This window comes from Scyliorhinus torazame, unplaced genomic scaffold, assembly GCF_047496885.1.
Source record: "Scyliorhinus torazame isolate Kashiwa2021f unplaced genomic scaffold, sScyTor2.1 scaffold_205, whole genome shotgun sequence".
Lineage (NCBI taxonomy): Eukaryota > Metazoa > Chordata > Chondrichthyes > Carcharhiniformes > Scyliorhinidae > Scyliorhinus > Scyliorhinus torazame.
The window spans coordinates 261,372-275,041 of NW_027307932.1; the positions used below are offsets into that span (position 1 = coordinate 261,372).

Genomic DNA, 13,670 nt, shown 5'->3' on the forward strand with positions numbered 1-13,670 from the left:
TCCCCCTCCCCCAGACACTGGTTACCATGACTCCCATTGTCCCCCCTCCCCCCAGACACTGGTTACCATGACTCCCATTGTCCCCTCCCCCCCAGACACTGGTTACCATGACTCCCATTGTCCCCCCCTCCCCCCAGACACTGGTTACCATGATTCCCATTGTCCCCCCTCCCCCCAGACACTGGTTACCATGACTCCCATTGTGCCGTTTCCATGGCCCCGCCCCCTGCCTGGCCCCGGATGTAGCTGCGGGCGGGTCGCTGGTGGTACGGCGGGGCCGGGGCGGACAGAGGCCGGGTCACACACTGAGGACAGAACCAGGCCGCCGGGTGAGTCTCCGCCACCCCCGGGGGCAGGAGGCGCCATTTCCCGCTCCCCCCCCGCCCCGGCGGCCGGAGGGCACACACTGCGCAGCCGCGGGCACGGCGGCCGGCGTCACAATGACAGTGCGCAGCCGCGGGCACGGCGGCCGGCGTCACAATGACACTGCGCAGCCGCGGGCACGGCAGCCGGCGTCACAATGACAGTGCGCAGCCGCGGGCACGGCAGCCGGCGTCACAATGACACTGCGCAGCCGCGGGCACGGCAGCCGGCGTCACAATGACAGTGCGCAGCCGCGGGCTCGGCAGCCGGCGTCACAATGACAGTGCGTCATAATGGCATTGCGTCACCGAGGGCAGATATGGAGAGGGAGAGATACACCCGATAGATACGGAGAGATACACCCCGATAGATACGGAGAGATACACCCGATAGATACGGAGTGATACACCCGATAGATACGGAGAGATACACCCCGATAGATACGGAGAGATACACCCCGATAGATACGGAGAGAGACACCCCGATAGATACGGAGAGATACACCCCGATAGATACGGAGAGAGACACCCCGATAGATACGGAGAGATACACCCCGATAGATACGGAGTGATACACCCCGATAGATACGGAGAGATACACCCGATAGATACGGAGAGAGACACCCCGATAGATACGGAGAGATACACCCCGATAGATACGGAGAGAGACACCCCGATAGATACGGAGAGATACTCCCCGATAGATACGGAGAGAGACACCCCGATAGATACGGAGAGATACACCCCGATAGATACGGAGAGATACTCCCCGATAGATACGGAGAGATACACCCCGATAGATACGGAGAGATACACCCCGATAGATACGGAGAGATACACCCGATAGATACGGAGAGAGACACCCCGATAGATACGGAGAGATACACCCCGATAGATACGGAGAGAGACACCCCGATAGATACGGAGAGATACACCCCGATTGATACGGAGAGATACACCCGATAGATACGGAGAGAGACACCCCGATAGATACGGAGAGATACACCCCGATAGATACGGAGAGAGACACCCCGATAGATACGGAGAGAGACACCCCGATAGATACGGAGAGAGACACCCCGATAGATACGGAGAGACACACCCCGATAGATACGGAGAGATACTCCCCGATAGATACGGAGAGAGACACCCCGATAGATACGGAGAGAGACACCCCGATAGATACGGAGAGATACTCCCCGATAGATACGGAGAGAGACACCCCGATAGATACGGAGAGAGACACCCCGATAGATACGGAGAGATACTCCCCGATAGATACGGAGAGAGACACCCCGATAGATACGGAGAGAGACACCCCGATAGATACGGAGAGATACTCCCCGATAGATACGGAGAGATACACCCCGATAGATACGGAGAGATACACCCCGATAGATACGGAGAGAGACACCCCGATAGATACGGAGAGATACACACCGATAGATACGGAGAGATACACCCGATAGATACGGAGAGATACACCCGATAGATACGGAGAGATACACCCGATAGATACGGAGAGATACACCCGATAGATACGGAGAGATACTCCCCGATAGATACGGAGAGATACACACCGATAGATACGGAGAGATACACCCCGATAGATACGGAGAGATACACCCCGATAGATACGGAGAGAGACACCCCGATAGATACGGAGAGAGACACCCCGATAGATACGGAGAGATACACCCCGATAGATACGGAGAGATACACCCCGATAGATACGGAGAGATACTCCCCAATAGATACGGAGAGATACACCCCGATAGATACGGAGAGATACTCCCCGATAGATACGGAGAGATACTCCCCGATAGATACGGAGAGATACTCCCCGATAGATACGGAGAGATACACACCGATAGATACGGAGAGAGACACCCCGATAGATACGGAGAGATACTCCCCGATAGATACGGAGAGATACTCCCCGATAGATACGGAGTGATACACCCCGATAGATACGGAGAGATACTCCCCGATAGATACGGAGAGATACACCCCGATAGATACGGAGAGATACACCCCGATAGATACGGAGAGATACACCCGATAGATACGGAGAGATACTCCCCGATAGATACGGAGAGATACACCCCGATAGATACGGAGAGATACACCCCGATAGATACGGAGAGATACACCCCGATAGATACGGAGAGAGACACCCCGATAGATACGGAGAGATACACCCCGATAGATACGGAGAGATACTCCCCGATAGATACGGAGAGATACACCCCGATAGATACGGAGAGATACTCCCCGATAGATACGGAGAGATACTCCCCGATAGATACGGAGAGATACTCCCCGATAGATACGGAGAGATACACACCGATAGATACGGAGAGAGACACCCCGATAGATACGGAGAGATACTCCCCGATAGATACGGAGAGATACTCCCCGATAGATACGGAGTGATACACCCCGATAGATACGGAGAGATACTCCCCGATAGATACGGAGAGATACTCCCCGATAGATACGGAGAGAGACACCCCGATAGATACGGAGAGATACACCCCGATAGATACGGAGAGATACTCCCCGATAGATACGGAGAGATACTCCCCGATAGATACGGAGAGATACTCCCCGATAGATACGGAGAGATACTCCCCGATAGATACGGAGAGAGACACCCCGATAGATACGGAGAGATACACCCCGATAGATACGGAGAGATACTCCCCGATAGATACGGAGAGAGACACCCCGATAGATACGGAGAGATACACCCCGATAGATACGGAGAGATACACCCCGATAGATACGGAGAGAGACACCCCGATAGATACGGAGAGATACACCCCGATAGATACGGAGAGATACTCCCCGATAGATACGGAGAGAGACACCCCGATAGATACGGAGAGATACTCCCCGATAGATACGGAGAGATACACACCGATAGATACGGAGAGAGACACCCCGATAGATACGGAGAGATACTCCCCGATAGATACGGAGAGATACTCCCCGATAGATACGGAGTGATACACCCCGATAGATACGGAGAGATACTCCCCGATAGATACGGAGAGATACTCCCCGATAGATACGGAGAGAGACACCCCGATAGATACGGAGAGATACACCCCGATAGATACGGAGAGATACTCCCCGATAGATACGGAGAGATACTCCCCGATAGATACGGAGAGATACTCCCCGATAGATACGGAGAGATACTCCCCGATAGATACGGAGAGAGACACCCCGATAGATACGGAGAGATACACCCCGATAGATACGGAGAGATACTCCCCGATAGATACGGAGAGAGACACCCCGATAGATACGGAGAGATACACCCCGATAGATACGGAGAGATACACCCCGATAGATACGGAGAGAGACACCCCGATAGATACGGAGAGATACACCCCGATAGATACGGAGAGATACTCCCCGATAGATACGGAGAGAGACACCCCGATAGATACGGAGAGATACACCCCGATAGATACGGAGAGAGACACCCCGATAGATACGGAGAGATACTCCCCGATAGATACGGAGAGATACTCCCCGATAGATACGGAGAGATACTCCCCGATAGATACGGAGAGATACTCCCCGATAGATACGGAGAGATACTCCCCGATAGATACGGAGAGATACTCCCCGATAGATACGGAGAGATACTCCCCGATAGATACGGAGAGAGACACCCCGATAGATACGGAGAGATACACCCCGATAGATACGGAGACACCCCGATAGATACGGAGAGAGACACCCTGATAGATACGGAGAGAGACACCCCGATAGATACGGAGAGATACACCCCGATAGATACGGAGAGAGACACCCCGATAGATACGGAGAGATACACCCCGATAGATACGGAGAGATACACCCCGATAGATACGGAGAGATACACCCCGATAGATACGGAGAGATACATCCTGATAGATACGGAGAGATACACCCCGATAGATACGGAGAGATACACCCCGATAGATACGGAGAGATACATCCCGATAGATACGGAGAGATACACCCCGATAGATACGGAGAGATACACCCCGATAGATACGGAGAGATACACCCCGATAGATACGGAGAGATACATCCCGATAGATACGGAGAGACACACCCCGATAGATACGGAGAGAGACACCCCGATAGATACGGAGAGAGACACCCCGATAGATACGGAGAGAGATACCCCGATAGATACGGAGAGATACACCCCGATAGATACGGAGAGATACACCCCGATAGATACGGAGAGATACACCCCGATAGATACGGAGAGATACTCCCCGATAGATACGGAGAGAGACACCCCGATAGATACGGAGAGAGACACCCCGATAGATACGGAGAGATACTCCCCGATAGATACGGAGAGATACACCCCGATAGATACGGAGAGATACACCCCGATAGATACGGAGAGATACACCCCGATCGATACGGAGAGATACACCCCGATAGATACGGAGAGAGACACCCCGATAGATACGGAGAGATACTCCCCGATAGATACGGAGAGATACACCCCGATAGATACGGAGAGATACACCCCGATAGATACGGAGAGATACACCCCGATAGATACAGAGAGATACTCCCCGATAGATACGGAGAGATACACCCCGATAGATACGGAGAGATACACCCCGATAGATACGGAGAGATACACCCCGATAGATACGGAGAGATACACCCCGATAGATACGGAGAGATACACCCCGATAGATACGGAGAGATACATCCCGATAGATACGGAGAGATACACCCCGATAGATACGGAGAGAGACACCCCGATAGATACGGAGAGATACATCCCGATAGATACGGAGAGATACACCCCGATAGATACGGAGAGATACACCCCGATAGATACGGAGAGAGACACCCCGATAGATACGGAGAGATACACCCCGATAGATACGGAGAGATACACCCCGATAGATACGGAGAGATACACCCCGATAGATACGGAGAGATACACCCCGATAGATACGGAGAGATACTCCCCGATAGATACGGAGAGAGACACCCGATAGATACGGAGAGATACACCCCGATAGATACGGAGAGATACACCCCGATAGATACGGAGAGATACACCCCGATAGATACGGAGAGATACACCCCGATAGATACGGAGAGATACACCCCGATAGATACGGAGAGATACACCCCGATAGATACGGAGAGATACACCCCGATAGATACGGAGAGATACACCCCGATAGATACGGAGAGATACACCCCGATAGATACGGAGAGATACACCCCGATAGATACGGAGAGATACACCCCGATAGATACGGAGAGATACACCCCGATAGATACGGAGAGATACACCCCGATAGATACGGAGAGATACACCCCGATAGATACGGAGAGATACACCCCGATAGATACGGAGAGATACACCCCGATAGATACGGAGAGATACACCCCGATAGATACGGAGAGATACACCCCGATAGATACGGAGAGATACACCCCGATAGATACGGAGAGATACACCCCGATAGATACGGAGAGATACACCCCGATAGATACGGAGAGATACTCCCCGATAGATACGGAGAGATACCCCCCGATAGATACGGAGAGATACACCCCGATAGATACGGAGAGAGATACCCCGATAGATACGGAGAGATACACCCCGATAGATACGGAGAGATACACCCCGATAGATACGGAGAGAGACACCCCGATAGATACGGAGAGATACACCCCGATAGATACGGAGAGTTACACCCCGATAGATACGGAGAGATACACCCCGATAGATACGGAGAGATACACCCCGATAGATACGGAGAGAGACACCCCGATAGATACGGAGAGATACACCCCGATAGATACGGAGAGGTACACCCCGATAGATACGGAGAGATACACCCCGATAGATACGGAGAGATACACCCCGATAGATACGGAGAGATACACCCCGATAGATACGGAGAGATACACCCGATAGATACGGAGAGATACACCCCGATAGATACGGAGAGATACTCCCCGATAGATACGGAGAGATACCCCCCGATAGATACGGAGAGATACACCCCGATAGATACGGAGAGAGACACCCCGATAGATACGGAGAGATACACCCCGATAGATACGGAGAGATACACCCCGATAGATACGGAGAGATACACCCCGATAGATACGGAGAGAGACACCCCGATAGATACGGAGAGATACACCCCGATAGATACGGAGAGATACACCCCGATAGATACGGAGAGATACACCCCGATAGATACGGAGAGATATACCCCGATAGATACGGAGAGATGCACCCCGATAGATACGGAGAGAGACACCCCGATAGATACGGAGAGATACACCCCGATAGATACGGAGAGATACACCCCGATAGATACGGAGAGATACACCCCGATAGATACGGAGAGAAACACCCCGATAGATACGGAGAGATACACCCCGATAGATACGGAGAGATACACCCCGATAGATACGGAGAGAGACACCCCGATAGATACGGAGAGATACACCCCGATAGATACGGAGAGATACACCCCGATAGATACGGAGAGATACACCCCGATAGATACGGAGAGAGACACCCCGATAGATACGGAGAGATACACCCCGATAGATACGGAGAGATACACCCCGATAGATACGGAGAGATGCACCCCGATAGATACGGAGAGAGACACCCCGATAGATACGGAGAGATACACCCCGATAGATACGGAGAGATACACCCCGATAGATACGGAGAGATACACACCGATAGATACGGAGAGATACACACCGATAGATACGGAGAGATGCACCCCGATAGATACGGAGAGATACACACCGATAGATACGGAGAGATACACACCGATAGATACGGAGAGATGCACCCCGATAGATACGGAGAGATACACACCGATAGATACGGAGAGATGCACCCCGATAGATACGGAGAGATACACACCGATAGATACGGAGAGATACACCCCGATAGATACGGAGAGATACACACCGATAGATACGGAGAGATGCACCCCGATAGATACGGAGAGATACACCCCGATAGATACGGAGAGAGACACCCCACAGATACGGAGAGATACACCCCGATAGATACGGAGAGATACACCCCGATAGATACGGAGAGATACTCCCCGATAGATACGGAGAGATACACCCCGATAGATACGGAGAGATACACCCCGATAGATACGGAGAGATACACCCCGATAGATACGGAGAGATACACCCCGATAGATACGGAGAGATACACCCCGATAGATACAGAGAGATACACCCCGATAGATACGGAGAGAGACACCCCGATAGATACGGAGAGATACACCCCGATAGATAGGGAGAGATACACCCCGATAGATACGGAGAGACACACCCCGATAGATACGGAGAGACACACCCCGATAGATACGGAGAGATACACCCCGATAGATACGGAGAGATACTCCCCGATAGATACGGAGTGATACACCCGATAGATACGGAGAGATACACCCCGATAGATACGGAGAGATACACCCCGATAGATACGGAGAGATACACCCCGATAGATACGGAGAGATACACCCCGATAGATACGGAGAGATACACCCGATAGATACGGAGTGATACACCCGATAGATACGGAGAGATACACCCCGATAGATACGGAGAGATACACCCCGATAGATACGGAGAGAGACACCCCGATAGATACGGAGAGATACACCCCGATAGATACGGAGAGAGACACCCCGATAGATACGGAGAGATACACCCCGATAGATACGGAGTGATACACCCCGATAGATACGGAGAGATACACCCGATAGATACGGAGAGAGACACCCCGATAGATACGGAGAGATACACCCCGATAGATACGGAGAGAGACACCCCGATAGATACGGAGAGATACTCCCCGATAGATACGGAGAGAGACACCCCGATAGATACGGAGAGATACACCCCGATAGATACGGAGAGATACTCCCCGATAGATACGGAGAGATACACCCCGATAGATACGGAGAGATACACCCCGATAGATACGGAGAGATACACCCGATAGATACGGAGAGAGACACCCCGATAGATACGGAGAGATACACCCCGATAGATACGGAGAGAGACACCCCGATAGATACGGAGAGATACACCCCGATAGATACGGAGAGATACACCCGATAGATACGGAGAGAGACACCCCGATAGATACGGAGAGATACACCCCGATAGATACGGAGAGAGACACCCCGATAGATACGGAGAGAGACACCCCGATAGATACGGAGAGAGACACCCCGATAGATACGGAGAGACACACCCCGATAGATACGGAGAGATACTCCCCGATAGATACGGAGAGAGACACCCCGATAGATACGGAGAGAGACACCCCGATAGATACGGAGAGATACTCCCCGATAGATACGGAGAGAGACACCCCGATAGATACGGAGAGAGACACCCCGATAGATACGGAGAGATACTCCCCGATAGATACGGAGAGAGACACCCCGATAGATACGGAGAGAGACACCCCGATAGATACGGAGAGATACTCCCCGATAGATACGGAGAGATACACCCCGATAGATACGGAGAGATACACCCCGATAGATACGGAGAGAGACACCCCGATAGATACGGAGAGATACACACCGATAGATACGGAGAGATACACCCGATAGATACGGAGAGATACACCCGATAGATACGGAGAGATACACCCGATAGATACGGAGAGATACACCCGATAGATACGGAGAGATACTCCCCGATAGATACGGAGAGATACACACCGATAGATACGGAGAGATACACCCCGATAGATACGGAGAGATACACCCCGATAGATACGGAGAGAGACACCCCGATAGATACGGAGAGAGACACCCCGATAGATACGGAGAGATACACCCCGATAGATACGGAGAGATACACCCCGATAGATACGGAGAGATACTCCCCGATAGATACGGAGAGATACACCCCGATAGATACGGAGAGATACTCCCCGATAGATACGGAGAGATACTCCCCGATAGATACGGAGAGATACTCCCCGATAGATACGGAGAGATACACACCGATAGATACGGAGAGAGACACCCCGATAGATACGGAGAGATACTCCCCGATAGATACGGAGAGATACTCCCCGATAGATACGGAGTGATACACCCCGATAGATACGGAGAGATACTCCCCGATAGATACGGAGAGATACACCCCGATAGATACGGAGAGATACACCCCGATAGATACGGAGAGATACACCCGATAGATACGGAGAGATACTCCCCGATAGATACGGAGAGATACACCCCGATAGATACGGAGAGATACACCCCGATAGATACGGAGAGATACACCCCGATAGATACGGAGAGAGACACCCCGATAGATACGGAGAGATACACCCCGATAGATACGAAGAGATACTCCCCGATAGATACGGAGAGATACACCCCGATAGATACGGAGAGATACTCCCCGATAGATACGGAGAGATACTCCCCGATAGATACGGAGAGATACTCCCCGATAGATACGGAGAGATACACACCGATAGATACGGAGAGAGACACCCCGATAGATACGGAGAGATACTCCCCGATAGATACGGAGAGATACTCCCCGATAGATACGGAGTGATACACCCCGATAGATACGGAGAGATACTCCCCGATAGATACGGAGAGATACTCCCCGATAGATACGGAGAGAGACACCCCGATAGATACGGAGAGATACACCCCGATAGATACGGAGAGATACTCCCCGATAGATACGGAGAGATACTCCCCGATAGATACGGAGAGATACTCCCCGATAGATACGGAGAGATACTCCCCGATAGATACGGAGAGAGACACCCCGATAGATACGGAGAGATACACCCCGATAGATACGGAGAGATACTCCCCGATAGATACGGAGAGAGACACCCCGATAGATACGGAGAGATACACCCCGATAGATACGGAGAGATACACCCCGATAGATACGGAGAGAGACACCCCGATAGATACGGAGAGATACACCCCGATAGATACGGAGAGATACTCCCCGATAGATACGGAGAGAGACACCCCGATAGATACGGAGAGATACACCCCGATAGATACGGAGAGAGACACCCCGATAGATACGGAGAGATACTCCCCGATAGATACGGAGAGATACTCCCCGATAGATACGGAGAGATACTCCCCGATAGATACGGAGAGATACTCCCCGATAGATACGGAGAGATACTCCCCGATAGATACGGAGAGATACTCCCCGATAGATACGGAGAGATACTCCCCGATAGATACGGAGAGAGACACCCCGATAGATACGGAGAGATACACCCCGATAGATACGGAGACACCCCGATAGATACGGAGAGAGACACCCTGATAGATACGGAGAGAGACACCCCGATAGATACGGAGAGATACACCCCGATAGATACGGAGAGAGACACCCCGATAGATACGGAGAGATACACCCCGATAGATACGGAGAGATACACCCCGATAGATACGGAGAGATACACCCCGATAGATACGGAGAGATACATCCTGATAGATACGGAGAGATACACCCCGATAGATACGGAGAGATACACCCCGATAGATACGGAGAGATACATCCCGATAGATACGGAGAGATACACCCCGATAGATACGGAGAGATACACCCCGATAGATACGGAGAGATACACCCCGATAGATACGGAGAGATACATCCCGATAGATACGGAGAGACACACCCCGATAGATACGGAGAGAGACACCCCGATAGATACGGAGAGAGACACCCCGATAGATACGGAGAGAGATACCCCGATAGATACGGAGAGATACACCCCGATAGATACGGAGAGATACACCCCGATAGATACGGAGAGATACACCCCGATAGATACGGAGAGATACTCCCCGATAGATACGGAGAGAGACACCCCGATAGATACGGAGAGAGACACCCCGATAGATACGGAGAGATACTCCCCGATAGATACGGAGAGATACACCCCGATAGATACGGAGAGATACACCCCGATAGATACGGAGAGATACACCCCGATCGATACGGAGAGATACACCCCGATAGATACGGAGAGAGACACCCCGATAGATACGGAGAGATACTCCCCGATAGATACGGAGAGATACACCCCGATAGATACGGAGAGATACACCCCGATAGATACGGAGAGATACACCCCGATAGATACAGAGAGATACTCCCCGATAGATACGGAGAGATACACCCCGATAGATACGGAGAGATACACCCCGATAGATACGGAGAGATACACCCCGATAGATACGGAGAGATACACCCCGATAGATACGGAGAGATACATCCCGATAGATACGGAGAGATACACCCCGATAGATACGGAGAGAGACACCCCGATAGATACGGAGAGATACATCCCGATAGATACGGAGAGATACACCCCGATAGATACGGAGAGATACACCCCGATAGATACGGAGAGAGACACCCCGATAGATACGGAGAGATACACCCCGATAGATACGGAGAGATACACCCCGATAGATACGGAGAGATACACCCCGATAGATACGGAGAGATACACCCCGATAGATACGGAGAGATACTCCCCGATAGATACGGAGAGAGACACCCGATAGATACGGAGAGATACACCCCGATAGATACGGAGAGATACACCCCGATAGATACGGAGAGATACACCCCGATAGATACGGAGAGATACACCCCGATAGATACGGAGAGATACACCCCGATAGATACGGAGAGATACACCCCGATAGATACGGAGAGATACACCCCGATAGATACGGAGAGATACACCCCGATAGATACGGAGAGATACACCCCGATAGATACGGAGAGATACACCCCGATAGATACGGAGAGATACACCCCGATAGATACGGAGAGATACACCCCGATAGATACGGAGAGATACACCCCGATAGATACGGAGAGATACACCCCGATAGATACGGAGAGATACACCCCGATAGATACGGAGAGATACACCCCGATAGATACGGAGAGATACACCCCGATAGATACGGAGAGATACACCCCGATAGATACGGAGAGATACACCCCGATAGATACGGAGAGATACACCCCGATAGATACGGAGAGATACACCCCGATAGATACGGAGAGATACTCCCCGATAGATACGGAGAGATACCCCCCGATAGATACGGAGAGATACACCCCGATAGATACGGAGAGAGATACCCCGATAGATACGGAGAGATACACCCCGATAGATACGGAGAGATACACCCCGATAGATACGGAGAGAGACACCCCGATAGATACGGAGAGATACACCCCGATAGATACGGAGAGTTACACCCCGATAGATACGGAGAGATACACCCCGATAGATACGGAGAGATACACCCCGATAGATACGGAGAGAGACACCCCGATAGATACGGAGAGATACACCCCGATAGATACGGAGAGGTACACCCCGATAGATACGGAGAGATACACCCCGATAGATACGGAGAGATACACCCCGATAGATACGGAGAGATACACCCCGATAGATACGGAGAGATACACCCGATAGATACGGAGAGATACACCCCGATAGATACGGAGAGATACTCCCCGATAGATACGGAGAGATACCCCCCGATAGATACGGAGAGATACACCCCGATAGATACGGAGAGAGACACCCCGATAGATACGGAGAGATACACCCCGATAGATACGGAGAGATACACCCCGATAGATACGGAGAGATACACCCCGATAGATACGGAGAGAGACACCCCGATAGATACGGAGAGATACACCCCGATAGATACGGAGAGATACACCCCGATAGATACGGAGAGATACACCCCGATAGATACGGAGAGATATACCCCGATAGATACGGAGAGATGCACCCCGATAGATACGGAGAGAGACACCCCGATAGATACGGAGAGATACACCCCGATAGATACGGAGAGATACACCCCGATAGATACGGAGAGATACACCCCGATAGATACGGAGAGAAACACCCCGATAGATACGGAGAGATACACCCCGATAGATACGGAGAGATACACCCCGATAGATACGGAGAGAGACACCCCGATAGATACGGAGAGATACACCCCGATAGATACGGAGAGATACACCCCGATAGATACGGAGAGATACACCCCGATAGATACGGAGAGAGACACCCCGATAGATACGGAGAGATACACCCCGATAGATACGGAGAGATACACCCCGATAGATACGGAGAGATGCACCCCGATAGATACGGAGAGAGACACCCCGATAGATACGGAGAGA

General features: G+C 51.6%; 1 protein-coding gene across 1 annotated transcript in view; it reads left to right on the top strand.

The window, feature by feature from the left end:
• Positions 1–216: 216 nt before the first annotated feature.
• Positions 217–13,670, top strand: part of LOC140405766 (transmembrane protein 143-like) — a gene marked incomplete at its 3' end in the record, with an annotated part of 39,553 nt that continues 26,099 nt past the window's right edge. The window contains exon 1 of the mRNA XM_072494201.1: positions 217–329. The remainder of the gene's footprint in view (positions 330–13,670) is intronic.